This window comes from Macaca fascicularis, chromosome 12, assembly GCF_037993035.2.
Source record: "Macaca fascicularis isolate 582-1 chromosome 12, T2T-MFA8v1.1".
In the NCBI taxonomy this organism is placed as follows: domain Eukaryota; kingdom Metazoa; phylum Chordata; class Mammalia; order Primates; family Cercopithecidae; genus Macaca; species Macaca fascicularis.
The window spans coordinates 44,739,728-44,767,328 of record NC_088386.1 but is presented as its reverse complement, the minus strand read 5'-3'; the positions used below and the strand labels follow the sequence as shown (position 1 = coordinate 44,767,328).

Here is a 27,601-nt window from a genome sequence, read left to right as displayed (position 1 = left end):
ACTCAGCCAGTCTGTTATTAGGCTGGAATGGATGGGGGCCTTACAGCCCTGCTGGAGTTCCAACGGATGAAGGGGATTCGAGAGGGGTGGGGGGTAGGTACTCTCGGTCCCTCACCCCCTTTAAATGAGAATAGATTTGATTTTATAAAATTGCTTCTTTTAGGATCTTCCCTAAAAGATCTTCTTTTAGGATCTTCTTTTAGGGTAAAGGCTTCCATAGCTTAACACATCTGAAAAGCGAACAATCTAGTCCATCCCCACCCACAGACAGAGTGGGAAGCAGGACCAGTGAAGTGCAGGGCCTGGTCTCAGGTCACAGAGCAGGTGAGGCCCACTGAGAGGCCTTTTTAAAGTACGTCAAATTGGGCAACTGAGGACTAAAAGAACAAAAATCATTTCGTGTACTTTGAAGCCCCAGGGTCAGGATTCGTTCCAGGCCCTTTTTGTGCCTGTGGCAGAGCCGGTTCCCAGATGTCCTAACCAGGACAGCACACACAGCCAGGATGGAGGATCAGGATGCAGCTCCCGGCCACCAGCAGCCAGGCTGGGCCTCAGATCGCGAGAAGTGAGACCGGGAGCCTGTCTCAGGGCTGAGCCTCCTGCCCACAAATTAAGCTTAGGATGCTTCCAACAGCAAAGAGGGTCTAGTTAACACTTCCTCTGACTCATTCATAGTTCAACACTTGATAATTTCTTTTCTTCCTCACTTTAGTCTCCTTTGGAGGGGCTAAGACTAAGGCCAAAACAAAGTAAAAATCTACCTCCACCACCACCAACAAAAACCACCTTAAGAAAAGGGCTGTCGTGCCCTGGGGAAGATAAAGAAGAGCTGCAAGTTTGGAATTCTCGCACTTACCAAAGAATTATGACCCAGAAGCAGGGAATCATTAAATCCGGCTGGTTTCACTCGTGTAACAGCATGTAACATTGTACCAGCTCCTGCACTGCCCGCTGAATCAGGAAGTTTAGGGAGAAAAAAAAACCCAGCAGAGCCTCTAGTAAATCTGTCTTTTTGTATTCAAATCCTAAAAAAGTATTCCCCACACCTCTTCACATAAGGCCTACCGTCACCTTAACTATGTTTATCGAGACAGACAAAGTGTCTTCGCAGACGCTACAGCATTTCTCTTCTTTGACAGCAAATACTGATTAAATCTTCGGGGAGAAAAGTTAGGCAAACCCAAACCCAGTTTCTCTCCAGTTACAAAGGGACAGACTTTCCGTTTCCGATATTTCCTTTCCTTTTCTTATTGTCAGGAAAAATAAAGAAACAAAAATGACAGAATTTTGTAGAAAATGTCTCCTGAAGATATGGTTGTTTTGGTTTTAACTTAGGTTGAATGATTTCCTACCGGTTTTGTGAATTATCTAATCTAACTAAAAGAATTCCTAAACCAACTAGGCTTCCTATTAATTTAGAAAAACTGGGGAGAATGTAGATGATACACAGACCAACAGTGCCAGGTGAGCTTTCTGCTGGCAGGGCGGCATGTCACCCTTTCAGGATGGAGGATGCTGAGGGGACTGACTTTGCTGGCAGTGACATTAGTGGCAAGAGACTGTATATTATGAATTAGTACATCTCTATGAACTGATTAACTTCTGAATATTCTGAATGCCTGGTTTAAAAAATAATAAATCAAAATGACCTTTCAGGCACTCACCAACACTGCTAACAGAAATATCCCAGTTAGAAATCTGGGTGGAAAACACGTTTGTGGCACATATGCTGATCTGAGCAATAGAGTCTGTCTCTCTAATCACCCCTGTTAGGAATATAAAATCTCCTGAAAATAAGTCACACAGCTCTCTATACATCATGAGTAATTCACCAACATAAAAGCTACAGATTTTATCATCATTATCGGCACTGCCAGCTAGCTGCTAAGAGTTATTGAGATGAGTAGACTCGGTTTGAGGGTTAAAACAGTGCGTGTGCTGTCTCTGAAAATCATCTGCATAACTGCAGAGCTTTCTAATTCATGTTGAAGACCCATCATTATGTCAGGAGAAATTGAGGCTCTCAGGTCCCCAGCCTGATAACGCAATACACAAGCCTCCCTTTGGGTTCTTCCTGAAGGACCAGCATCACGGTGGGAGGTGGCAGTGGGCCAGCCAGCCGGCATGCACTCATCTCCTGCCTGCAGCTAGCTGGTGATTCTGAAGTCAGTGTGTACCGCTGCGACTTTCTTTGCCCACTCCCAAACTTGGGAATCTACAAATTGACTAATGAAGGAAAAATAAGAAATCTCATGACCATGGTAGTAGACAGAAATGAAAACGGATATATACTTTTATTCCTGAGTTCGATTTTAAAAGCAATCTCCATTCCACCAAGCTTTAAAGGGCCGCCTCTCATTCCATCGGGGAAGGTGGAGAGCACGTTTGTGCAGACTAGCCTGGCCTTTGACAGATTTATTGACAAGACCCACTGGCTAGAGTAAGTACAGGGATGCATCATCTGTTGAGAAAGAGAAGAATATATACCACTGACAGGTTTCCAAGAGCTCATAAAACAGCCGTCAGGCCTAGAAGATCATGTCTACAATGTATTAGTATCAGGAAGAAAGCATTAAAGGCATTTCTCAAGTTTAACGGAAAACAAAATTTCAAAAGCAAGGTGAGTTAGCTGCCAGTGTCTGAAGTTGATGGAGATGCAGAGTCCCTTGACTTTGACAGGCTCTGCTCTGTGAACAGGGACTACACACTGCATGGCGTCAGTCACTTCATTGTTTGTTGTCAGCCGAAAGGACAGACCGTTCAGGTAGCACTGTTTAGTCTCACGGGGGTAGGGGAAGTAGTGATAGGAAACTGACTTTTAGTTAATTTTGCACTGACCTCTGGATCATAGTGGTGGACAAGATGTTGTCTTTATAATATTTTAAAATAGATTTCTAAAAGATGAAAACTAAATATGAAAACACTGACATTATGGGATGGCGATAGAGGAAAGAACAATGGACACTGTCTATATGCTGAATCCACATGGAAAGATTGTGCTGGAAGCCTAATTACCTCTCAGCCTGAGCATTTAAACCTCTGGCCCCTAATGGAACACGAGTTCTTCTTAAGACTTAGTGTATTTTAGATTTAATTGGATTCAAGGATATTTTTCTCAGATCCTCAACTTAAGAACTATTAGGCACTGTTTAACCTGAAAAAAACAAATACTTCTTGGAGTCTCAATTATCTCATCTATAAATCAGGACAGTAATACTTACATGTTAGGGATATAGTACAGAGTAAATTATAAAAAATGCAGTGAAAAAATACAGTGAAAATTAAATTAATAAGTACAAAGTGTGTTTTACAATGCCTAGCATATAATAAGTGCTCAACAAACATTACCTTACTTCCAGTTCTACTCACTTTCAATAGTACAAACAAAACAAAACAAAACAAAACAAAAACAAAAACAAAAACAAAAAAACTCTTGCAGAAGGGATATAGTGCCAGGTTGTGTAAGGAGAAGATGCAGTTTGAGCTTTCTTGTTGTTTGGGCAGCAGATTTTGTGAACCACCATCAGTCCTATAAACAGGCTCTGCACATCGCCTGCTAAAGCTGCTCATTGCAGAGAATGGATAATGAAGCACCGGCAGGCATGAGATTTGCTCACAGAGCATTAGCCATCTACTCCAATCCCTTGCAGATCCCACAGCAAAGCATCCTGCTGTTGACTCCCAAAATGTCAGGCCTCTAAGCCAAAAATCAATGTATGAGTTGTTTCATTGCCCCTGGTAATTTGCATCCATTTTCTTTACAAAAAGCAATGCTACTGGCTGCCAAAGTAACAAGGTGAAGGGGAATAAGAGACAGGAGGAAATAGCCAAATGGGAGCAGAGCTAAGGTAACCAAATAAACATCTCTCTTTACTGCCAAGATACTAAAAACATAATCCCAGCCAGCTTTGTGAGTTACCACCTTAGCCACATGGCTACATATTTGATGGGAACAGAGATCCAACAATGGAAAAATAAAAGCATTTCCCCACCAAATGAGTAGCTGGACATGCATTTGAAGAAGAATGGCATTGGGGTGTTCCAGGCTGACTCTCTCCATGCAACGCTAATCAAATTTACCCAGTTCACGTGCTTGGGGGCCATTTCTCTAACCACAGATGCTGCCAATTCCACCTGCAATCTAAAAACCCAGACTGTGCATTCGGTTCCTCAGTTCACAACAATAATAACTGAAATACCATTTTTTCATGCCCTACAGAATGCAAACACAGCTGAATTGATCCACTTCAAATCTTCATAAACAATTCAACTGAGGATGAAAGCAGGTAAGACATTTCAAAGTGAGGATGTTTAGATGACCAGGTACATGGGGATGGTGTGTGTATGGGGAGAGGCACTTTTTGGCAAAGTTATTACTGGTTTAAAGCACAGGTGCTACTCTAATTTTAAAGTTTGTCAGGTATGCATACTATATGGCTGCATGGGACGTCTTTTAGAATCAAATCCACTGCCTTCTGTAGTCTTTGGGGTGGCTGCCATGCTAGCATGTAGGTGGCCCTCAGGCAGGTCTTATCAACTGCCTGTAGTCCCCTGTTTAGCCCGAATGCCCCACCAAAGAAAAACATCAGACATAGTTTGGAAGTCTGTGAATCAAATGGTTGAGGAAAGGGCAAGAAAGTCAGTAGATAACATGACTAAGTACAAGCCACAGGTCAGGGGTTAGGACGTCGGGGGGCAGGCAGAGGGGTCTTTGCAGGCATTTGGAGTCCAGCTCCAGAGAGCTCATCAATGGAGGTTTTATTCCCTTGTTTCAATACCCTGCCGCACTAATGATTGACTCCTTACTCTGTAAGGCCCAGCTCAAATTTTACTTCCCTTGTCCTGAGCTCACCAGGTGGTTGTCTGCTCTCTTGGACATATATTTACTAGGTATGATTTATTCTCTTATGTTTATAAAACTCCATATTTATTATACAAGTAACACAAACACATACGTGTGTGCATACATGCACATACAGTCACATGCTGCATAATGATGGTTTAGTCAAGGATGAACAGCGTATACAACAGTGGTCCTACAAGATGATAACGGAGCTGAAAAACTTACATCCCTTATTGACTTCATAGTCATAACATCATAGCACAGCGCATTACTAACATGTTTGTGGTGATGCTGGTGTAAACAACCTTACTGTGCTGCTTGCTGTCTAAAGCTATAGCACAGACAATTATGTACAGTACGTAATACCTGATAATAAACGATTATGTTACTGGCTTATGTATTTACTATATTTTATTATTATCTTAGAGTATACTTTTATTTGTTTTAAAAAGTTAATGTTAACAGCCTCAGGCAGGTCTTCAGGAGGTATTCCAGAAGAAAGCATTGTTATCATAGGAGATGTCAGCTCCATGCATGCTATTGCCCCTGAAGATCTTCCAGTGGGACAAGATGTGGTGGTGGAAGACAGTGATATTGATGATCCTGACCCTGTGTAGGCGCAGGCTAATGTGTGTGTTTGTGTCTTAGTTTTTATGACAAAAGTTTAAAAAGTAAAAAAAAAAAAAAAAATTAAAAATTTGAAAAAAGAAAAAAGACTGATAGAATAAGGATATAAAGAACAAATATTTTTGTATAGCTGCAAAATGTGTTTTAAGCTAAATGTTATTACTTAACAGTCAAAAAATTAAAAATGTTTTGGTTTATAAAGAATTACAGTAAACTAAAATTAGTTATTAAAACATATTTTTAATAAATTTAGTGTAGCCACTGTAAAGTATAAAAACACTAAGTATAGTGTTTTTAAAGTCTACAATAATGTCCCAGGCCTTCACATTTAACTCACCACTCACTCACTCACCCGCCCAGAGCAACTTCCAGTCCTGCAAGTTCTATTCATGGTAAATGCCCTATACAGGTGTACCACTTTTTATCTTTCATACAGTATTTTTATTGTACTTCTTCTATGTTTAGATATATTGGATGCCCAAATACTTCCCATTGTGTTACAACTCTCTGCAGTACTCAGTATAGTAACATGCTGTATAGAATTGTAGCCTAGGAGGAATAGGCTATACCATATAGCATGAGAGTATAGTAGGCTATACCATCTAGGTTTGTGTAAGTGCACTCTATGATGTTTGTACAATGACAAAATTCCTTAATGATGCATTTCTCAGAACATATTCTTGTCATTAAGTGACACCTGACTACACACACACACACACACACACACACACACACACACACACACAGAGAAAGAGAGAGAGACGAAAGAGATTATGCACAGAGTATTATAATTATTTATCTCTTCCCTTTGCTAGACTATAAACTTTATATTTTTATTTCCAACTCTTATTCTAGGTTCAGGGGCACATGTGCAGCATGTGCAGGTTTGTTACACAGGTAAACGTGTGCCATGGCAGTCTGCAGCACAGATCATCCATTCATACAGGTATTAAGCCCAGTATCCACATTCTTCCTGATTCTCTCCCTCCTCCCACCCCCCAACCTCCGACAGGAATCCAGCAGCACATCAAAAAGCTAATCCACCACGAACTAATAGGCTTCATAACTAGGATGCAAGGTTGGTTCAATATACACAAATCAATTAATGCGATTCATCACATAAACAGAACTAAAGACAAAAACCACATGGTTATCTCAATAGATACAGAAAAGGCCTTTGATAAAATTCAACATCCTTCATGTTAAAAACTCTCAATAAACTAGGTATTAAAGGACCATACCTCAAAATAATAAGAGCTGTACATGACAAACCCACAGCCAATATCATACTGAATGGGCAAAAGCTGGAAGCATTCTCCTTGAAAACTAGCACAAGACAAGGATGCCCTCTCTCACCACTCCTATTTAACATAGTATTGGAAATTCTGGCCAGGGCAATCAGGCAAGAGAAAGAAATAAAGCATATTCAAATAGGAAGGGAGGACGTCAAACTATCTTTGTTGGCAGATGACACCATGTTTTTTCTAGAAAACATTGTCTCAGCCCAAAAGCTTCTTAAGCTGATAAGCAACTTCAGCAAATTCTCAGGATGCAAAATCAATGTGCAAATTACAAGTATTCCCTTACACCAAGCTGAGAGACAAATCATGAATGAACTCCCGTTCACAATTGCTACAACAAGAATAAAATATCTAGGAATACAGCTAATAATGGAAGTGAAGGACCTCTTCAAGGAGAGCTATAAACCACTGCTCAAAGAAATCAGAGATGACACAAACAAATGGAAAAACGTTCCATGGTCATGGATAGGAGGCATCAATATCATGAAAATGGCTATACTGCCCAAAGCAATTTATAGATTCAATGCTATTCCCATTAAACTACCATCGACATTCTTCACCGAATGAGCCTATAAGGTTTTTGAAAGCAGGAACCATGTCTTGTAAATTGAGTACTAGACATGACACTGAACATTCACAAATAAACAAATCTCTGAATCAATAAATAAAGGTGCAGATTAATGTGCAGATAAGTAGCTGGTTTATAAGCAAACAGAAAAAAAAGGAAGTGATTAGTTAGGTCCAGGATGTGTATCATAATGTAAAGTCAAGCCGAATAAATCTCCCTTCTTTTGGACACGGTTACAAGATATCACATCAGGAGAATTCCATACACAACCTAGATTTTGGCAAAGCAATAAATAGAATATTCTATCCTTAGGGAAATGATAGCAAATTATGAGCTGCCAAATAATTTTTTTTAATAGATGAGTCTCAACCCTAATGTATTAATAGTATCCTGTGGAACTCTGTCATTTATTATAGTTAACATTTTTATCAATTACTTGAATAAAGATAAGACATTTTATCAAACTTACTGATGGCACAAAGCCAGGAATAGCAGCTACTATGTTTCATAGCAGAATCAAGACGCAAAAAAAAAAAAAAAAAAAAAGGCCTGACAGACTAAAGCATCAAGCTGAAATCAACAAGATGTTAAAGATAAACTTAGGTTCAAATAATCAACAGCACAGGCAAAGAGTAACCAAGACCTCGCTAGTTAGCAATTCGTCTATATGAATTATAAGTAATTATAAACACCATGTCTTTTTTAAAAAACAAAACAAAACACAGTAATAGTACTGCTGCTTAAAGAAACTAATGCACAATGGAACCTCATCCTGAATCAAACAAAATTCTTCTTCACAATTGTATTAGTCAGGGTTTTCCAGAGAAATTCAACCCATAGAATATATATATATATATATATATATATAAATTAAAAGATACTGGTTCATGATATTAGAAAGGCTAAAAAGCCCCATCTGCAAGCTGGAAACTCAGGAAAGCTGGTGGTATAGTTTGGAGCCGGGAGAGCTGGGATCTAATGGTGTTGATTCCAGTCAGAGTCTGAAGGCCTGAGAACCAGGAGCACTGAAGGCAGAAGATCCATGTCTCAGCTCAAGCAGTCAGGCAGAGAGAGCTAATTCAATCCTCCTCTGCCTTTTTGTTCTGTTCAGGCCCTTAATGGATTGGACAGTACTCACCTACATAGAGGAGGGCCATCTACCAATTAAAGTTTAGCTCATCTCTTCTAGACACACAGACACACCCAGAAATAATGTTTTACTAGCTATCTAGGCACCCCAGACCTTCATGAGTGTGATCACCATTGGAATATTACATCCAGTTCTGATTAGGAGGTTCACAGAACAGATGTCCTGGTTGGACCACTGAACAAGGCATAATCACATGCTGTATCAACTCTGACCTGAAATCACCTCTCCAAGAAGAGCTTTGCCCTTACAAATCCACGCATGTGGTCGGGTAGGTTTTGAAGCCCATGAAGACTGGTCTGAAGAAGGAGATCCTGCTGCTGATACCTTAATGGAAGGAGGGTGATATGGTTTGGCTGTGTCCCCACCCAAATCTCATCTTGAATTGTAGTTTCCATAATCCTCACATGACATGGGAGAGACCCAGTAGAAGGTAATTGAATCATTGGGGTGGCTATCCCCATGCTGCTATTCTTGTGATACTGAATGAATTCTCACAAGGTCTAGTAATTTTATAAGGGGCTTCTCCCTCTTTTGCTCATTCTTCTCCTTCCTGCCGCCATGTGAAGAAGGACATGTTTGCTTCCCCTTCTGCCATGATTGTAAGTTTCTTGAGGCCTCCCCAGCCATGCTGAACTATAAGTCAATTAAACCTCTTTCATTCGTAAATTACCCAGTCTCAGTATATCGTTGTTAGCAGCATGAGAACAAACTAATACAGAAGCATATGGAAATTGAGGAGGAAATGAGCCAAAAGGGCAGAGGGTAGAAACCAGGGGCCTGGGAGCCATAAAGCAGGGTGCTTGAATTGAAGACATGCAATTCAGGATGGAGGGGAATCACAATGCCTTGGGCTCTCACATAGATCACCAGTTTTTATTGTAGATCCTGGGAAAGAAACCACAGAGCAAATTTCAGTAAACCAACACATCTTCAGCAGCATAGTGCCAATGTTCTTACATCTTTAAATAATGGAGAAGAGCATTGAAAAAATATTTTTCTTATTCAAACCCTTTCCCTGCCATCCATATGTTATTGTAAACACGTGGCACTTCTTGAGTCCTCTTTTCCATATACTCCTTTCCTCTCCACCCATCCCACTCACAGATATAAAGTAACAACAAGAAAATAGGCTGGGGATATGGGATCAAAAAAAAAAAAAAATCAGACTTCAAAAAAAAGCTCTCACATAAGGAATGAGAAAAACAGAATTCCTATCCTTGAGTTATAAAAACTGAAAGGGAAGGGGAATTTTGTAGACCCAGAAAGTGATGAAATGAGGAGAAAGACATCAAGTTTACCCAAAAGGTAATAAAAATATTGTATTTGTTTTTTGATTATGAAAAAGAAAATAAATCATTAAAATGACTGTCAGAATGCCTCAAGGACAAGAGCATGGAATAGGACTTGGTTATAAATGTTGTGGAGAGTAATAAAAGACTTGGTGTTGTTTCCTTAGCATTTGCCTGGGCTGAGCCTTCCTATTTCAACACAGGAATCACAGGCAATGGTAAAGTCAATCCGCTCCTGGGCACACATTATTGCCTTTCCATTCAGGCCTTATCCGAGAGCACCAGAGTGGCGGCTCCCACCTGCAACCAGGTCCTATCTCACACTGATCCAACAGGACATGCTGGCAAACTGCCAGGGCTTCAGGATCACCATTTGTTTCATTTTCACAGCCACTAATTATTTCATATATGCCTGCTTATAAAACATTTATTTTTCTTAGTTCTCAGGATTCAAGATGAAGACGACAAGGCTCCTGCCCCAAGGAGTTCTGTCTAAAGTCTAAAGGGCCTTGGATTAATTCTGATGTTGTTTAATGATGTATTTCAAGTGCCTGAAGACAGAGAAAGGTGATAGGATAGCTCTTATAACAGTGACTGTTGGTTTTATTTAAACCTAGGAAGGATTAGTTGAGAATTTGTAGAAAAAAGGTAGGATTTTCTATTAACCCACAAACTTACATTCAGCATTCTGCCTTGAGTATTTTCTTTTGATTTTCTACATGCCAGGTTCTCCCATAAACCATGATGTTTCAAAATACAGCCCCTACACAAAGCTATGTGTCTCTAGATCTGTAATAAATATAAATATTAAGATTTTTGAAATAAACTGAACCTTGAAATGAACTGAACACACATGGCTATCAATATGATTTCTATAACTACCCATACATCCAAATTCAATCCAGGACAATGCAGTCTCACATTTGTCTCCCAAATCAGGCACAACAGGGCCTAAGAATAGCACGGAGAACAGTGACGTGATAGAAGACAGATGGTATTTGTAAAATGGAAATGACTCCAGCTGCCTTTCAATACTCCTCATCTATGATGGCACATGTCAAGTGTGAATGCCCTCTCAGCACTGTCACAGAACAAGGCCTGAAAAAAGGTTTACTAAAATCCCCCATGAATACTGAGTGGCTAACATGCAACATGACTATGAAATTACAAGCAAGAGGTACAGGCAAATAGCTATCCATTTTCATAGCTGTATCTTTGCCCTTGTGACCAACCAGACTAGCTGTATCATCTGGTCACTCATATAATCACTCTGTACTGACCATTAAGATGTCCACTTTTGGCAATACTGACCAATACAATTTCTCAAATAGAGACATGGCTGAAGACCTGGGCCTATGAAATATCTTTCTAGAAGGAGCCACAGCTTCCATGTCCAAGGCACATTTATATAATTCACATTACTAAATAGAAACCATGGCCCTAGACTCCCATTGCCTGGAGATTTTTATTCAGTGGAAACCAAAATGCACCAGCCTGGATGACTCAGGGGGAGTGGTAATGATGGGATGAGTAATCATTCTCTTGAAGTTGCTAGTTAGGATAAGAACAGTTGTTCATTACCTGATGGGACAGGTTTCTCAGGCTGGCAGGAAACAGAACAAATAAATCAATGTCGCTTTCCTCCCTAACATCTTAAAACCCTGTATTTAAAGTCTGCATTTCAGCTCACAGCTCAAGGAAAACAATCCCCAGAACTATCCATTTGTCCTCTGGTGATAACAGGGATCGACTGAAGATAGGTGAAAAATGGAAGAGAAGAGATGTGTAACTTTAGTTTCAGGAGAGAAATCCTATGGGAACACTAGCTGGTTGTCTTTCTTAGGTCACTCCCTTGGTTATTTTAGGAATCCCTTGTATACAACTAATGCAATGTCTTTTTGAAACAAGCCAAACACACACGTTGACAAGGAACAGTAAAAGCCTCTAAAATGGCAGTCCAGTTTAAAGACTTGACAATTGAGAACCTTATCCCCTTCAAGGTCATGCTCCAATCAGACTTCCAGAGTACCACTTCCTCCTGTTTGGTCAATCAGGACTACCAATGCCTGCCAGCTTTGCTTTTTAGTAGGTTTGGTTAATTAACATGAGTTTGCTTTTGGTTTTTGCTAACATTGCCTGTTTTGGGGAATCAGTGGTGCCCAGGAGAAGGACATGAGTGTGATATGTGTGTTGAAGATGGACAGGTGAGAGACAGCTGGGTCTCTCACCTAGACCTCCAAGAGCAGGTCCATGAATGAATTAGGGTATTTCCTAATTAATCTGAATTAATCATTTCCTAATTAATCTGAATCTCCTTACCATTTCCATACTGCGTTACTCTAATTTACCTTTTTTGAGGGGAAAATACAGTTTAATTACAAATGAAGCACTATTTAAAAACCTATAGAAAATACACTGATTTAATAGATGACAAGTAACTGTCTACATAATTGTTGCCCATGAGAGTTTTGTTAGATAATACCTAAATAGGCTCATACCATGTGTGATTTTGGCAACAATCTGTTTGGGTACCCTGCTAAGGCCCCAAAGTAAACCTAAAAAGACTTGACCACACGCTTGATCAAAGCATACCTGAGGCTTAATGCAAAAGAGAAGTTAGGCCCCTATGATCAGAGTGTGTGCTGCAGGTTACATTACTGTCCAAACACATTCATTCATCGTCTATCTGGCGATTACACAGATCTGCCATCCAGGAGTAACAACCTTTACTCTTTTTCTTCTAGCAAGGACCTACATTCAGAGAACAGGCATGGGGAGACACAGCTGATAGCGGACAGAACTCAATATTCACAGTTTAAATATGGAAATGACTATGGTGAGAACAGGCAAATCATGCATGGGCTTGCCATGTTGAGACACAGAAGAGGTTTTCATCTCCATTCTAGAAAGACTTCCTGAGGATAAAATTTCAAGGGCAGCTTAAGGTTAAATTTTGAATGCAATGCTTTGGTTGGATTATTGATAACAAGCTTTAAAGAAGGTGCCACTGAGGATTATGAGAACGTTGCTAAAGTGGCTGCTACTGTGGACTGGAATCTGACGGGTGCATGTGCAAATGTGTAAATATGCCTTTAGCCATTCAAAGCACCATTCCCAGCTTGTCTTCATCACCAAGAACCAGCCTAGAGCAAGGTTTTTTTTTTTTTTTTTTTTTTTTGAGACAGAGTCTCACTCTGTTGTCCAGGCTACAGTGCAGTGGTGCAATCTCTTGGCTCACTGCAAACTCCGCCTCCCTGGTTCAAGCGACTCTCCTGCCTCAGCCTCCTGAGTAGCTGAGACTACAGGCAAATGCCCCTGCACCTGGCTAACTTTTGTATTTTTTGTAGAGATGGGGTTTCGCCATGTTTGCCATGAACTCCTGACCTCAAGTGACTCACCTGCCTAGGCCTTCCAAAGATTACAGGCATGACCCACCACACCTGGCCCAAAGTTCTTTTAAAAAAAAAAAAAACAAACATAAAAAAAACCCTCTTTATATGTTTATTATTGTTAAGCAATCATCATCACTGCAAAGAAAAAAATCAAAAGAAGGGGCTCCCACAGAGTTTCAAGTATTGTCTTTCCTGCAACACTGGTCATAAAACCAACAAGAAAGGGGAGCAATTAAACCCAGAAATCCTAGGGTGAATCAGAATTGCAGTGATTTAAAGGAATTGCCACATCTGAAACATCCTCTATGGGGACAAGGTGAATAAAACCTCCCTTTCAGAAAGCACGATGACTTACTCATGCACGTGAGGACCCTGTGATAAACCACAATTTTCTGAGCCCACTAAATCATGCCTGCTCCCCTACTGTCCCAGAAGACCCAGCTGTCTCTCATCTATACCTCACCACACACATACCACACTCACATCCTTCTCCTGGGCACCACTAGTGCCCCAAAATAGGCAATGTTAGCAAAAGCCAAAGGCAAACTCATGTTAATCAACCAAACCTCCTAAAAAGCAAAGCTGCAGGCTTTGGTAGTCCTGATTGACCAAGCAGGAGGCAGCAAAAAGGACACTGGTAGGTTTGCCAGATACATCACAGAAAGCAATTAAGTTTATGGCAGGGTAAAAACAGCTCCAAAGCCCTCTGAAACAAAAGACGCTTCCTGCCTGTGGTCTGTTCTGGGCCATTCTGTCATAATGGCAGGCTGAGCTATTCAGCTGCAACAGCCAATAGTAAAACACTGTTTGGAGAGAGAAGCATCCCAATCTCTACTGCAGAGACCTGCCTGTCAGGTTTTCATTTCTATGCTAGGGGATAAACTGTCCCAGCTGGTTTGAATAAGAAAAGAGGAAAGTGAGCATCCACAAGAAAAAAAAAAAAATTACTTGATGCAGGAGAGGATTGTAAACTCTTCAAGATTAGTTGAAGGAAAAGATTTTGAAGGTAACAGAGTTTCCAGTGGTATGGGGAAAATATCCCTAGGATGTCGTGGTCGACAAGCAAGAAAGCTGTCCTTCTGAGGAGTTTTCAGTGTGGGAAGGTGAGCGATGATGGGAGGGGCGGGGCAGTCTGCAGCCTGGGTCTCCCTAGTCCCCAGTCTGTGATATCTCCTCTCTGGTGGGGCCATGCGTGTCCAGATTGCCCATTTTCCCCGTCAGATTCTAGCTGGAGTTCACATTAGGGTGAACATGCAAGTCCTCCCGAGTGCAAAGTTGTAGCAAACACTCTTGGTAGCAATGGAACAGACATTGATGCCAACCTGAGCCCACATAAGACGATGAGGGTGTCAGAAGGAGGCCAGTTGTAGAGTCAAGAGACAAGGATGGGATTTAAGGGAGATAAGATACTAGACAGCCAGAGTGACTTCCCTTAAGTCTTAGATTGGCAGTCTGTCTCTCACTCCAGAGCTAAATGGAGAGTGAGATATGGCCATCCTGGAGACGCAAGTCTAGTTCTGGCTCCTAAATGTGTTCTATGCCCCTCAAACAGAAAGAGTCCCTAATTTATAGATGAGAAAACTGAGGCACAGAGAGGTTAAGTAACTTCTCATTGTAACTCATATTGGTACCATGAGCCACTTTATTCATGGCTGCAAGGATGACCTCAAAACTGTCGGCAAAATTTCATTTTTCTTAGATAAACCACCTGTTCTACCTGGACACTGGACTGAATTTAGTTCAACAAACCGTAGATTAAAAAGGCTATTAGCCCACCCTTTCCTTGGGATAGTCCTTAAACAAAAAGCTAAATAAACACAACATTCTTTTCTTTGGGGCTAAGTCTTTCGGATTACTTGAAGCCAAAAAATAAGAGGCTATCGGAAAGGTTATAGAGGACGTTATTAAATATCCTCATTCTTCAAATGCCTGTCAACCAAAGAGAAGAATAAGAACCCTCTACCCCCACCCCTATCCCCAGGAAATACCGTTGGGCTCAGGAGAATTACTCTGTGTTCCATGGGATAATGAGTGTCTTTATTACATCTAATTAGGGTCTCCTATAATGTGACATAACCATTTTTGGTCACTTGGGTGTACCCAGAAAGGCCTAGCAACCATCTCTAAATAGCCAATCCCCCTGTCTCTAGAAAAACCACACAGTCCAAGAGAGAACTCTGCTAAGAGTCAGGAAGATGTAATTTCCATTAACTCAAGAAGCATTAGGTTAACATGCAGACTCTGAAGCCTGACCTCCTGGGGTGGAATCCCAGGTCTATCACTTAGCTGTATGACTTTGAGGGAAGTCACTTAACGTCTCTGTGCCTCAGTTTCCTCACCTATAAGTTAGGGATAAAAATCATACCTATTCATAAGATTTTGTAATGACCAAATGAGTTATGATATGTAAAGGACTTCAAATAGTGCTGGGTATATAGTAAAAACAATATTAGTGCCTGCTTGTGTTGTTATTAACTTTATTATATTCTTACGTACATTACTGAAGACCTCCACTTTCCAGACTTCTCTCAGATGGGCTGACAAGACCATCCCTATTCCAGGATTTTTAAAAGACAAAATAAAATAATTTTAAAATAAAGTAATTTCAGATTGCTTTTATAACAAAGTTAAGAGCCTGCAATAAATTTAAAATGGCCATGAATTCTTTGCAGCTACTCCAAGTTAGAGGTGGAGTCTATTTCCAATCCCCTCCCCTTGAATCTGGGCTGGCCCTGTAGCTTTCTTTGACCAACAGAATGTGGCAGAAGAGAGGCTATGTAATTTCTGAGTTTAACTTACAGTTTTTGCTCTTGTCCTCTTGCCAGAAAGTCTGTCATGTGAAGGAGGCTGAGCTAGCCTATTGGAGGGGGAGACGATGGGCAGAAATGAGTCATCCCAACTGAGATCCCCTAGATCACCTAGCTCCCAGGTACCAGCTGAGCAGAGGGGTATGAGTGACCCCAGGTGAAACTAACAGAAGAACCACCCAGCTGAGCCCAAATGGAAATGTTAGTAAAAGTGCCCAAATTGCTGACCCACAGAATCATGAGCAAATTAAACAGTTGTTGTTTTAAGCCACTATGTTTGAGGTGGTTTGTTATGCAATAAATAACTGATGCAGAGCCCTCACTGATACAAATAAGGCTTTATTATCAATAGCATTTCAAACACACACACATAAAACCAGGCTACTTGGTTATTTGCCAGCAGGTTTACCAACCATCACATGGTGCTTCCAAGCTCTTATCTCACTGACCTAGGGCCAGTGAGGCAGCACATTCACTTGGAAAAAGCGAAGACCAATTAGTGATCAAATTTGGGAAGATGGAGGCAAGCTTTCAGCACCAAGGTAGGGTGCCAAGTTAGATCCTTGTAGAGGGATATTGTGGGAATACAGGATTTTGTTTGTTCCTTTTAGTCTGCAATAGAATACAAAGCCAGAAATGCCTGAATTTGGCTTCCTTAGAAGCAGTGTTATTCCTGGGTCTTGAATATTGCACAACAGTGTGGGTAGATACCTTCATGGCATGAGTCAGAAAATTCAAGGTCAGCATCACTAAGGGAGAATCAGGGGAGCCAGTCAGAACCAATTGTGTCATTTCCATGGTCCAGATATGTGGCTCCAAGAATGCAGGAAGCCCTGAATGCCTTCATTTTATTCTGCTGGTCAAAGCAAGTGAAGGACTTCAGGATATGCCACTCCAAAACAGGCTGTATTAGTATGATTATTTTGAGCTGAAGGCATTCGAAAAACAGCAAATGCAGAGAGAGGCTTTCTCTGAGCTCCCCTTATCTGCCTAAAGACAGACAGACACTCTAAAAGAAACTAGGTTATCATCAATTCCCTCTACAGAAGTTTCATCAACCAGGGGAGATTAACTCTTATCACGGGTCAGGAGACTAGAACACACAACCCACCCAGACAAACTCTGTCACAAACTACCGTATCTCCCATCTATTCTTCTGAGGGCCCATTCATCTTCCCAAAAAATCATTTACTCTTTCCTTAGTTGCCTACATCCCTCCTCCCCTCTCTCCTGCAAAGAGAATATATGAGCTCCTAAATCTGACTGTATCTTTGGATATTGACTTTTTTTTTCCTATGATGCACTCATGCATATAATAAATTTGCATACCTTTTCTCCTGGTAATCTGCCTGTTGTCAGTTTATTTCATAGACCCAGTTGTCGACCCCACAGGTTAGAGTGAAAGTCTTCCCTTCCCAACACAAGAGAATGATTACATTCTAAGCTTTGATTTTACTGTGACCTAAGCAAAAGGTTACTTCACTCCAGGGCACAGGGGTAAAAACAGCAAGTTCCATAAATCAATGTTCCCTCTCCTGTAACATGAGGGAAGAACTGACACCCAAGTTTATAGGGAAATTACTCTGAAATATGTGATGAGAGGCTTTGGAAGCTTAAGTCTCCATTTGTTATAAACAAAGCTACCACACTGAAATGAAAACAATCTTACTCAATTATTTGATAAGCTGGACAGCCATGGTGCTAAAGGTTCTTACACAAGCCCGGTAGCCTTTGTCTGTGCATTACTTGTTTATTCATCTGTTTGTTGATTTCTTACCTTGTGCTATTTTGTGGGTATGTCAGCACAGAGGAAAAAGTTTGTTGAGGGTGCAGAAGTGAGAATGGTAAGAATTATATAAAAGTAAGACACCTCTCCTTCCAAGAGCTTACAGGTCTGATCATCTTGAAAAACAAAATTCCCTGCTTACAGCATCTCAGAGTAACTCCACTCAGCCCAACCAAAATTGCTGCATCTATTGAAACTACTCAGGTTATGAATCAAGAGAGTTCAGAAAACTCCTGACTGTGTGGAATCACAGAGCTGATGAGATGTTCACAGATGAAGATGCCATAAAATAAAGTAACTTACCCAAGAACTTGCAGCTAGCTTTGGCGCAGAGCTGAATCTGGGCTCCAAGCAAGCAGGACTCCTGCCCCACCCCACAGAGACCCCTCTCAAGATGCAAGGTATTTACAATGTGAGGGGATACAGGCACCCCACAATTCCAACCCAGTTGCCCAGAAAACAGAAATTAGCTATCATATACGGTGAGCAGAAGCTCCACACTTATCATGTAGGAGCAGGTCAAGGATATAACTTCTTGTGGTGTAGACTTAAGGCTCTCTAACCACACACATTTAATAGAGTACTCAGCAGCCATTAAAATAGGCAAAAGCACAAGAAACGACTTGTGTTACATTTAAAGTTCAAAACTTAAGTACATAGATACTATGTGAAGAAAGTCAATACAAAGGGGAAAACAACAGCAAAATGCACTAAAGTGTTCATGACTACAAGTGGCACCTTTTAAAATTGAGTGATTTTTACTCTTAATTCTTTCTGCTGTTCTCCATGGGCCAAATATGCTTTAACGATCTTGAACTACTAAAATGCTCTTGAATTTGTTGGCTACCTTCATGCAGAAGAGATAGCTAGAGTGTCAATAGTAGGTGGTGGTTGGGGCATGTGGAATGTGACCAGGGGCGTGTGTGGACATTGAGTAAAGCTCAGTCGTAAATACTCCGTGTTGGTTGGCCCCATTCGGTGCTGTTTAATTGGTTACATCCCAGTTCTGCCACTTTTTGGGTTGATTGTCTAACTTTAGGCAACTTACTAATCTCTTAGGTAAGCCTCAGTTTCATCAACTGTAAAAGGTGGATATTAATAGACCCTTCCTTACAGGAATGCTGTGCAGATTGAGTGACCGAATGCGTACAAAATGCTTAGGGTGTTGCCTGGTAGACAGTAAGAATGAATAAATGTTACCTGTAGTGATGGTGGTGATAGAGATGGTTAATAATAGAGTTACATCTTATCACCACAGTGGTGATGATGATGATGATGATCCTGACACTGTTTAACACTGTAACTAACAATGAATTACGTTTCCTTGCTTTGGAAAACGACCCAATGTTCCCATATGTCTTATGACTAGACCGTCATTCCTCTGATCTTCATGTCCTTTGGGTTTCTTACTAGCAGATTCTCAAGTGGAAGTTACAGCTCACATACCACCCAATATGCCCTGGGGAAAAGAGTGATGATAATATACAAATTCCTGCTTGTTGCCTTGGACCTTATTAGCGTCATAAAATGTTATCCATTTAGAAAGGCATCTTAGTAGATGTTTTACAGAATGCTGCTTTGTACTTGAAACATATAATTATAATTAACAAACATGGGGGCTAACAATTCAATCTGCTCTTTAGGCAAGAAACAGGAACATAAACATGGCCCTGGCCAGATCAGCACATAATCTTAAATGATTTCCTTTGCATGTTTCCTCCTTCTCTTCCAGCCATCAGATGCAAAGTGGGAGGCCTGTTTGACAGGCAGAAGGCCTCTTGGCTTGTAGTTGATAGTCTTGATAGCCAAGAAGACCACTGAGACAACCAGGCCCAGTCCCCGAAGCCTCACACAGGCATTCCTTGGCATTTGCCACCTGCCCTCAGAAAAACCAGACCTCTGATTTGATGTCTTCACCTAAAACAATGGAGTCAGGCCTGACACACTAACCTGGTCAGCCTGTGCAATAAGCACCACATCTAAAACCAAAAGGCAAAATGCATCAAGTAAAAAGCAATCATCAATTAAACACATAACTTTCAATGTGCCCACGTCCATCTATCCTGTCTCTCTTCTTTGTTGGGGTAACACTCTTGTCCTGTTTTAGATCAGTAAATATTTTCTAAGGCTTAACATGTAAAGGTCCTGTAACTACAAATGCTCAATAATTAGTGCACATGTGTTCTAAGTGTATTTAGCAATGCATTTCATTTAATGCAGACACTTTTGAACACTGCTCCACATCCCCGACACACCCCCTATCCACCACTGAGAAGACTACTCTGAGGAAGTTCTCTTTCAATTGACCAAATTAGCTTCTGTGGTAAGCAGAGAAGTCTTTGATCTACTAACCATTCGCTGAGCATGGGGACTCCCCTTTTTGGTTCACCAGAATTGTAACTTAAGCTCAAGCCAGGTTTCCAAACCGCAGGATCACAGTGAGCAGTGAGGGCTTAGGATGGGAAACCGGGCAAACTGCCGAGGAGATGGGGAAAAGACACGATCCCAGGACTTTCGGGAGTCCATTCCCAACAACCTAACCAGAGCTCCCAAATGAAAAGCCGGGGGCTGCCGTAACAGCTGCCATTCTTACCTTAAGAAAGAGAACGTGGTTGTCAGGCTCCTCTCTGGAACAGTGAAAAGGTTTGCACTCACAGTAATCAGCCTACCAGAGATAAAAAAAGATAAGGTAAGAGCCACTGCTGACGATGAGTAACGTTCTTGAACAACTGGAATGTTTTCTAACAAAAGGCAGGTTTCTGAATGTTTGGAGACGTTTCAGAATAGAACAGCAATACAGTCAATTGAACAATATCAAATGCATGAAATCCCTGGAATCAAGTCAAGGTAAGGCCGTTAACATTACAGAGAGTGTGAGCTAGTGTTTTATTAACACACACCTGGGCCCCATCTAATTAAGAATGGTAATAATTGGTGAAATCATACACCTCATCACGTCCCTCCACAAAAATGGCTGTTTACCAAAGAGCTGGCAGAACTCTCTATAACACCGGCATATATCAGGGTATTTGGCAGGCCGTGGCATTCACACATTCAACATATCCACAATGAAGACTCTGTGCCATTTAACCTGGTTTGGAAGACAGTCCTACCAGCTGATGAAATAATGACAACATGAGTCTTGAACCCAGATGAGGAGGTGGGAGGGAACTGGAATGTTTCCATACATGCATTCAAATGAGCAAATATAAAAGACAAAACTTATGCCCAATTTTTTCTATTATATATTTATACCTTTTTTTGTAAGAGATGGGATCTCACTCTGGCCCAGGCTAGAATACAATGGTATGATCACAGCTCACCGTAGCCTCAAATTCCTGGGCTCAAGCGATCCTCCCACCTTAGCCTCTTGAGTAGTTGGGACTTCAGGCATGTACCACCACACCTGGCTACTGTGATAGTTAATTTTATGCATCAACTTGGCAAGGCTATGGTGCCCCTCTGTTTGGTCAGACATCAGTCCATGCTGCCAAGAAGGTATTTTTTAGATGTGATTAGCATTTAAATCAGTAGATCTTGAATAAAGCAGATTATCTTTCATAATGTGAGTGGGCATCACTTGATCAGTTGAGGCTTCAAAAGACTGAGGACTCCCAAGAAGAAATTTTGCCTCCAGCCTCTCTTTGGACTCAAGATTGCAACAGTAACTCTTCCTTGGATCTCCAACCTGGTAGCCTGCCGTATGAATCTCAGACTTGCCAAGCCCCAGAATTGTATGAGAAAATTCCTTAAAATAAATCTCCTTGCCCCTACTCTCTCTCTTTCTACACACAGATGCACACACACCCTCTCTTGGTCAGGGTTCTCTGAAGAACCCTAATTAGTGCTAGTATGCCATCTAATTTCAAAAAAGAATGAGTTCATTTGCAAAACATATATACTATGTAGAGAAGACAACATAAAAAGAGGCTATAAGAACACGAGAAAAAGTCCACAGAAATGTATGTTGTAAGGTGCTAAATTATTACTAGATGTGGTTCATAAATTAGGCTCTGAGCATGCTAGTAGCCAAAGCAAAGAAGAAAATAGACACACTATGGTCACATTGAACAAAATATAAAATACCATACACATACTCCTCAAGAGTGTTAGCTTCATGTCATTGAGAAACGTCTTCCAAGGTGTCCCTGCCTCAGGCAAATTATTAAAGGATCCTTTATCATCCACATTTGGGGAGGAAGAGGAGAGTAATTAATTAACAATGTCTCTAAGTGTACACATTAGGGGGTCTCCTATAATGTCTTCTTACTGCATCCCACAACATGAGATATGACACCAAAGTACAACTCACTAAAGTGATCTGGCAAGGAAAAAAAACACATAAAAATCTGATTATCTGGCTTGATCCAGGGATAAAAGTTAGAATTTCTGAAAATACTAATGAACTCCATATCCTTTGAGATATTTTCCATACATGTTATTATTTCTTCCAATAAAAAGTTGGGTAGGAATTGGTCTGTAACTGTCTGAGACTCCAGTCCTGGCAACAGCCTGAAGTAGAAGTTTTCTCGGCCGGGCGCGGTGGCTCAAGCCTGTAATCCCAGCACTTTGGGAGGCCGAGACGGGTGGATCACAAGGTCAGGAGATCGAGACCATCCTGGCTAACCCGGTGAAAACCCGTCTCTACTAAAAAATACAAAAACATAGCCGGGCGCGGTGGCGGGCGCCTGTAGTCCCAGCTACTCGGGAGGCTGAGGCAGGAGAATGGTGTAAACCCGGGAGGCGGAGCTTGCAGTGAGCGAGATCCGGCCACTGCACTCCAGCCTGGGCGACAGAGCCAGACTCCGTCTCAAAAAAAAAAAAAAAAAAAAAAGAAGTTTTCTCTATTGCTGATTAGTGGCAAATCCATAGAAAAACTGCCCTTGGGCAGGTTTTTAAGCTCAAGTAATATATGTCTAAGGAATGCAAAGTCTGAAATATGCTTTCTACATTGGAATCAATGTTTTAAAACTTTTTATTATGGTAAAACAAGCATAATAAAAAGTTTATCATTTCAGCCATTTTTAAAGTGTCTAATTCAGTGGCATTCAGTACATTCACAATGTTGTATAACCATCACCATTATCCATTCCTATAACTTTTTCATCATCTCAAACAGAAACTTTGTACCCATTAAACACTAATTCCCCATTTCCTCTACCCCCAGCCCCTGGTGACCTCTATTCTACCTTCTGTCTCTTCTAGTTTGTCTATTTTAGGCACATCATATAAATGGAATCACATAATATTTGTCCTTTCTTGTGTCTGGCTTATTTTACTTAACACATTGTTTTCAACTTTCATCCATCTGGTAGTATGTATCAGAATATCATTCCTTTTCAGGGCTGAATAATATTCCATTGTAAGTATATACCACATTTTGTTTACCCTGGAATCAATTTTTATATAGTTAATTCACCAAGTAACTATACAGTACTTACAATATGAAAAGCCTTTTTAAAATATCAACTATATTCTTAAGAACTGCATATAAGAGGTAGAAGAGCTACTCCACAAGAAACCAGTTAATCATACAAATCCTAGTTTCAGAATCAGTAGTAGCAGCAAGAAAACAAAAGTCTGTTAAATAGTTTTTCTTCCCTAAGGGTTTGGTAAATCTCCCCACCCCAATCTTAATTCATGTTCTTCATATTTAAAGCTGAAGCGAAACTACAATACCCCCTGCTATGCCTAACTCTTCATACCATGTGCCTAAAGCTTAGAATGTGTCATTTCTGACCCCCTACCCAGTGTTAATGAGCTTCTGTCAAAAAGCTGATGTCAAGAAGTCAGATACTGCAGTAACCTGAAGCATTGGTTTCTATCCCTGCAGGTAAAATATCATCCAAAAGTTTTTCACTTCTAGGGTATACAAATAAGGTAACCAGCCTTCTATGTGCAAACATGGGTCCTCAGAAGAACACAGCTCTCAGCAAGAGAATCTAATAGTTGAAAGAAAAGAAGAGAGGCTCTACTGCTGGTCTTCACTTTCAACGTGTATAGAAGAGCAGATGGCATGAAGCAGGCATGTCAATGCACACCTGAGTTCACAAAACTGGCACAGTGTGAGTCATCAAAAGATGTCCAGAGGAGTTCGACAAAAAACAACCATTTTTGCACACTGGCAAGGGAACTGCAAGCAAAATCAATAGCCATAAAGGATTCAGGCCACTTTGTTCAGCATAAACTTCTCAGCTGGGAGGATCTGCTGTCATCCCAGATTGTTAGCACTTGGCTGAGTTGAAGTTCATTCACTACTTTTGTGTTCAGGTAGTTGGGAACATGCCATTTAAACAACAAAAGCTGTCACAGAAAATTATAGAGAATTAAGTCTGGAATTCCTCCTGTGTATTTTTAAAGACTGACTTCTAGAGCAACAGGTTTTTTTTTTTTTTTTTTTTTAAAGACAAAATAAATACGGTTAAGATTGTTCTTTTTAGTATATAAGCAAGCAGTCCTTTGCCTCTAAAACAGGAGACATTCCCACAGGCTGCAGAAGCTGGACCCCAACAGGCTGAAACTAGGATGCTAACACAAAGGATCTCAAGTTAGCCTAATCAGGAGCCCCCGAATGACAAAGGCACTCAGCTCTCTGTCCCAAGTAATTACTTACCCCATCTCAGGACATCAGTAATATGTATTCTGGATAGACGAGACGCACAATTTGAGCGCTAAACTTTTAACTGTGAATACCATTCCTACCCTCCAAGTGTAATTAAGTTAATTCAGGCCTTTTTGATGTACAACCACACCCCTACTCTTCCCAAAAAAGTCCCATTGGCCTGAATCCAATTATCAAAGGTAAGAACCCAAATAAGGCAATCAACGTTTATCAGTTATGAAATTGAACTTGAACTTGTAGAATGACAATTCCCTTCTGTTGTGGGCTGAATTACGTACCCCGACCTTACCACACCAGATTAATATGTTGAGGTCCTAATCCCCAATACCTCAGAATGTGACTGTATTTTGAGAGTTTTAAGAGGTAATTAATTTAAAATGAGGTCATATGGGTGGGCGCTAATCTAATCCAATAGGTGTCCAATAGAAATAGGGACACAGACATACTGATGGAAGAAAATATGAAGACACAGGGATAAGACCAGCCACAGGCTATGGAGACAGGCCTCAGAAAGACCCAACCGTGCTGACCTGACACCTTGATTTTGAACTTTCAGCTTCCAGAAGTATGAGAAAATAAATTTCTCTTATTTAAGCCACATCATCTGTGGTGCTTTGTTGTGGAAGCCTGAGCTAATACACCTTCCTTTCTCTCTCCCCTCCGATTGCCAGGATTCCCAGGGAAAAGTCTGGAAAGGTCACAGGGACACTCTGTGTCCTACTCAAGGACCTCACTGTCATTCATTCCCTTATCCCCAAGCAGGGTAATCTCTAAATCCAAAGAAAGTGACAGACAGGAACACCTCATAAACATCGTGAAGATCCTGACTCTGAAACAGGAGACCACTGCCTTCCCCGTGCCCTCTGATCTCCATAGCATGGGACCGTTCCACACCCTTCAAATGCTCTGGGCTGACTAGAGGTTCCACTGCAAAACAGTATCTTTGGGATGCTGTTTTCAAAAATCGTATCCTCACTTCTCTTACCTTGACACCCAGGGCTGGCTCAGATGCCTTAACCAATCATAGTTTCCTCTCTTTCTGAAAAGAAAAGGAAGAGTAGGGGCAAAAATCCTTGCACATTACAGAAGCAAGTCCAGAGTAAGACATTATCAGCAACAAAAAGACTCCCAGTTGCCTCAAGGCTTGATTCATAAGTAATCACTTTTTCCTTCACTGGAAGAGTTCACACAGGAGAAGTGATTGATGTCCTTTGTCAGTGCTAGGAGCCATGAACACCATAGTTAATTTCTACAGCCTCCACAGACAATGTTTGACCTATAGCATAGGTGGGCATTAGGTCCGACTCCCAATCCTATGGCTCAAAGGAGATTGCAGTGTATTCAGAGGGGGAATAAAATAAAAGGGACTGCTGGGAGGCAAGTCACAAGTGACAGTGGTAGAATGAGGGACCACTTAACCTGTCCTCATGTCCTAGATCCATTACACTCCCTGGTCTTGCTCCCCAGCCTCTGGACAAAGCCAAAACAAGCTGAGCGCAGTTTTACCCAGAAGTATCCACAAATGAATACAAAATTTCCTTTGGTATTAGAAGTAATGCCCTCCAGCACTCCCTGGGGCAGCAAACAAGGCCCTTGGATCTCTCCAGGCTGCAGTGATGGGCTGGGAGTTCTCATCCAGGGCACATTGCAGCCGCAGGGCAATACTGACACTTGCACCTGCCAAGTTGCAGCAGTGGAAGGAAAAGGAGAGGGCCTGATGCAATTAGCCAGGTGAATAGAGAACTTGTCAAACCATTTAGATAAGACAGTCCATGAATGCATTCAGTTCCCATGACCAGAGGGTGATTGTGCTTCTGCCGGCTGCTGATTCTGCAGGCTGCAGAGCATTTTCCTAGTAAGGAAGTGAGAAGCAAAAGGATGATTTCTCAGCCTGCAAGTTCCAGGGCTCTTGTGGTAATTCAGCATGCATCACGCCTCAAACCAAGAGGTAATTTTACTTTAAGGGATCAGGAAACATACCCTTGACACTGAGTGACTTTGTAACAGAATCTCAAACTCGATGGTAGATTTTTTTAAAAATCAAGTATCCAATTAATAAAAAAGAAACAAAGCTTCCATATGTAGTTCAATATTCCTTACTTCCCTTACCAATTGGTTATGTATTAGCTTTGCTAAATGATTTTGTTTCAATTGTTGGATTGTGAGTATTTGGGAAATCCATATGGAATCGTATTATCTTGTATCTCTTTCAGTACCTAGCATATAGCATTGGACACAAAATAGAAACTCAATAAATGCTCTATTACTGATTGCTTCTTGCTTTTGAAATAGTTTTTCCTGTAGGGAAGCAAATCTACTGTACCTGCCTCATTTTTGAATAACATCACTCCGCCACTCTCCCCACCCCACCCCATCCACATCACCAAATGTTGCTAACATCAGCAACAGGATCTTCTCAATGAATATCTATCTTTTCAGTGGATCACATAAAATAACAAAGTTCAGGATGGAGCTGGTTGGTAAATTCTTGTGCTCGATGTTTAAATCTGAACATAATCTGAATTAGTTTCCTAGGTCTGCTATAACAAATTACAAAAAAAAAAAAAAAAGGTGGCTTAAAACAACAGAAATCGATTCTTAAATTTCTGAAGGGCCAGAAGGCCATAGTCAAAGGTGCTAGCAGGGTTGGTTCATTCTGGAGGCTCGGAGGAAGATGTGTTCCAGGCCTCTCTCCTCCTAGTTTCTGGTAGTTCTAACAATTGTTGCCATGCTTTGGCTACATAACTCCAATCTCTGCCTTTTCTTCACATGCCCTTCCCCTTGGGTCTGTGTGTCCCCTCATTTCTCTTAAAAGGACACCAGTCATTGGACCTAGGGTCCATACTCAATCCAGGATGAGCTCATCCTGAGATTCTTAATCACATCTGCAAACACACCAGAGGTTGGGACTTGGATTTTTTTTTTTTTTTTTTTTTTTTTGCCGGGGGAGGGGGGAGGCGCGGGGAGAGGAGATACAAATCCATTATAATATTCAAAACAAGAAGACATCATCTTTACCACAAAACTCCATCTTCTTCCCCATTCTCTTCATATTATTAGAATCATCATCCTCCTAGTCAGGAGCCAGGCTGAATTCTTGAGTCATCTTCAAGGGCTCTCACCTTGTTGCTCCCCAATGCCAATAAATTCCATAATCCACAGTAATGAAGGACAACTGAATCAGCTGTGCCCTGCAAAAGTGATCATGCCTGTCCT

At 41.0% G+C, this 27,601-nt stretch overlaps 1 protein-coding gene across 8 annotated transcripts in view; it reads right to left on the bottom strand.

Moving 5' to 3' along the window:
- Positions 1–27,601, bottom strand: part of LYPD6B (LY6/PLAUR domain containing 6B) — a 188,272-nt gene that overhangs the window by 34,874 nt on the left and 125,797 nt on the right. For 5 of the 8 annotated variants that reach the window (XM_015432111.4, XM_015432112.4, XM_065525461.2 and 2 more), the window contains one exon: positions 20,357–20,428. The exons of 1 other annotated variant lie outside the window; for it this stretch is intronic. The gene's annotated coding sequence lies outside the window, so the exon portion shown is untranslated. Of the gene's footprint in view, positions 1–15,969; positions 16,028–20,356; positions 20,429–27,601 lie in introns of all 8 variants that reach the window. 2 more of the 8 variants (XM_065525464.2, XM_065525463.2) reach the window with 1 other exon arrangement.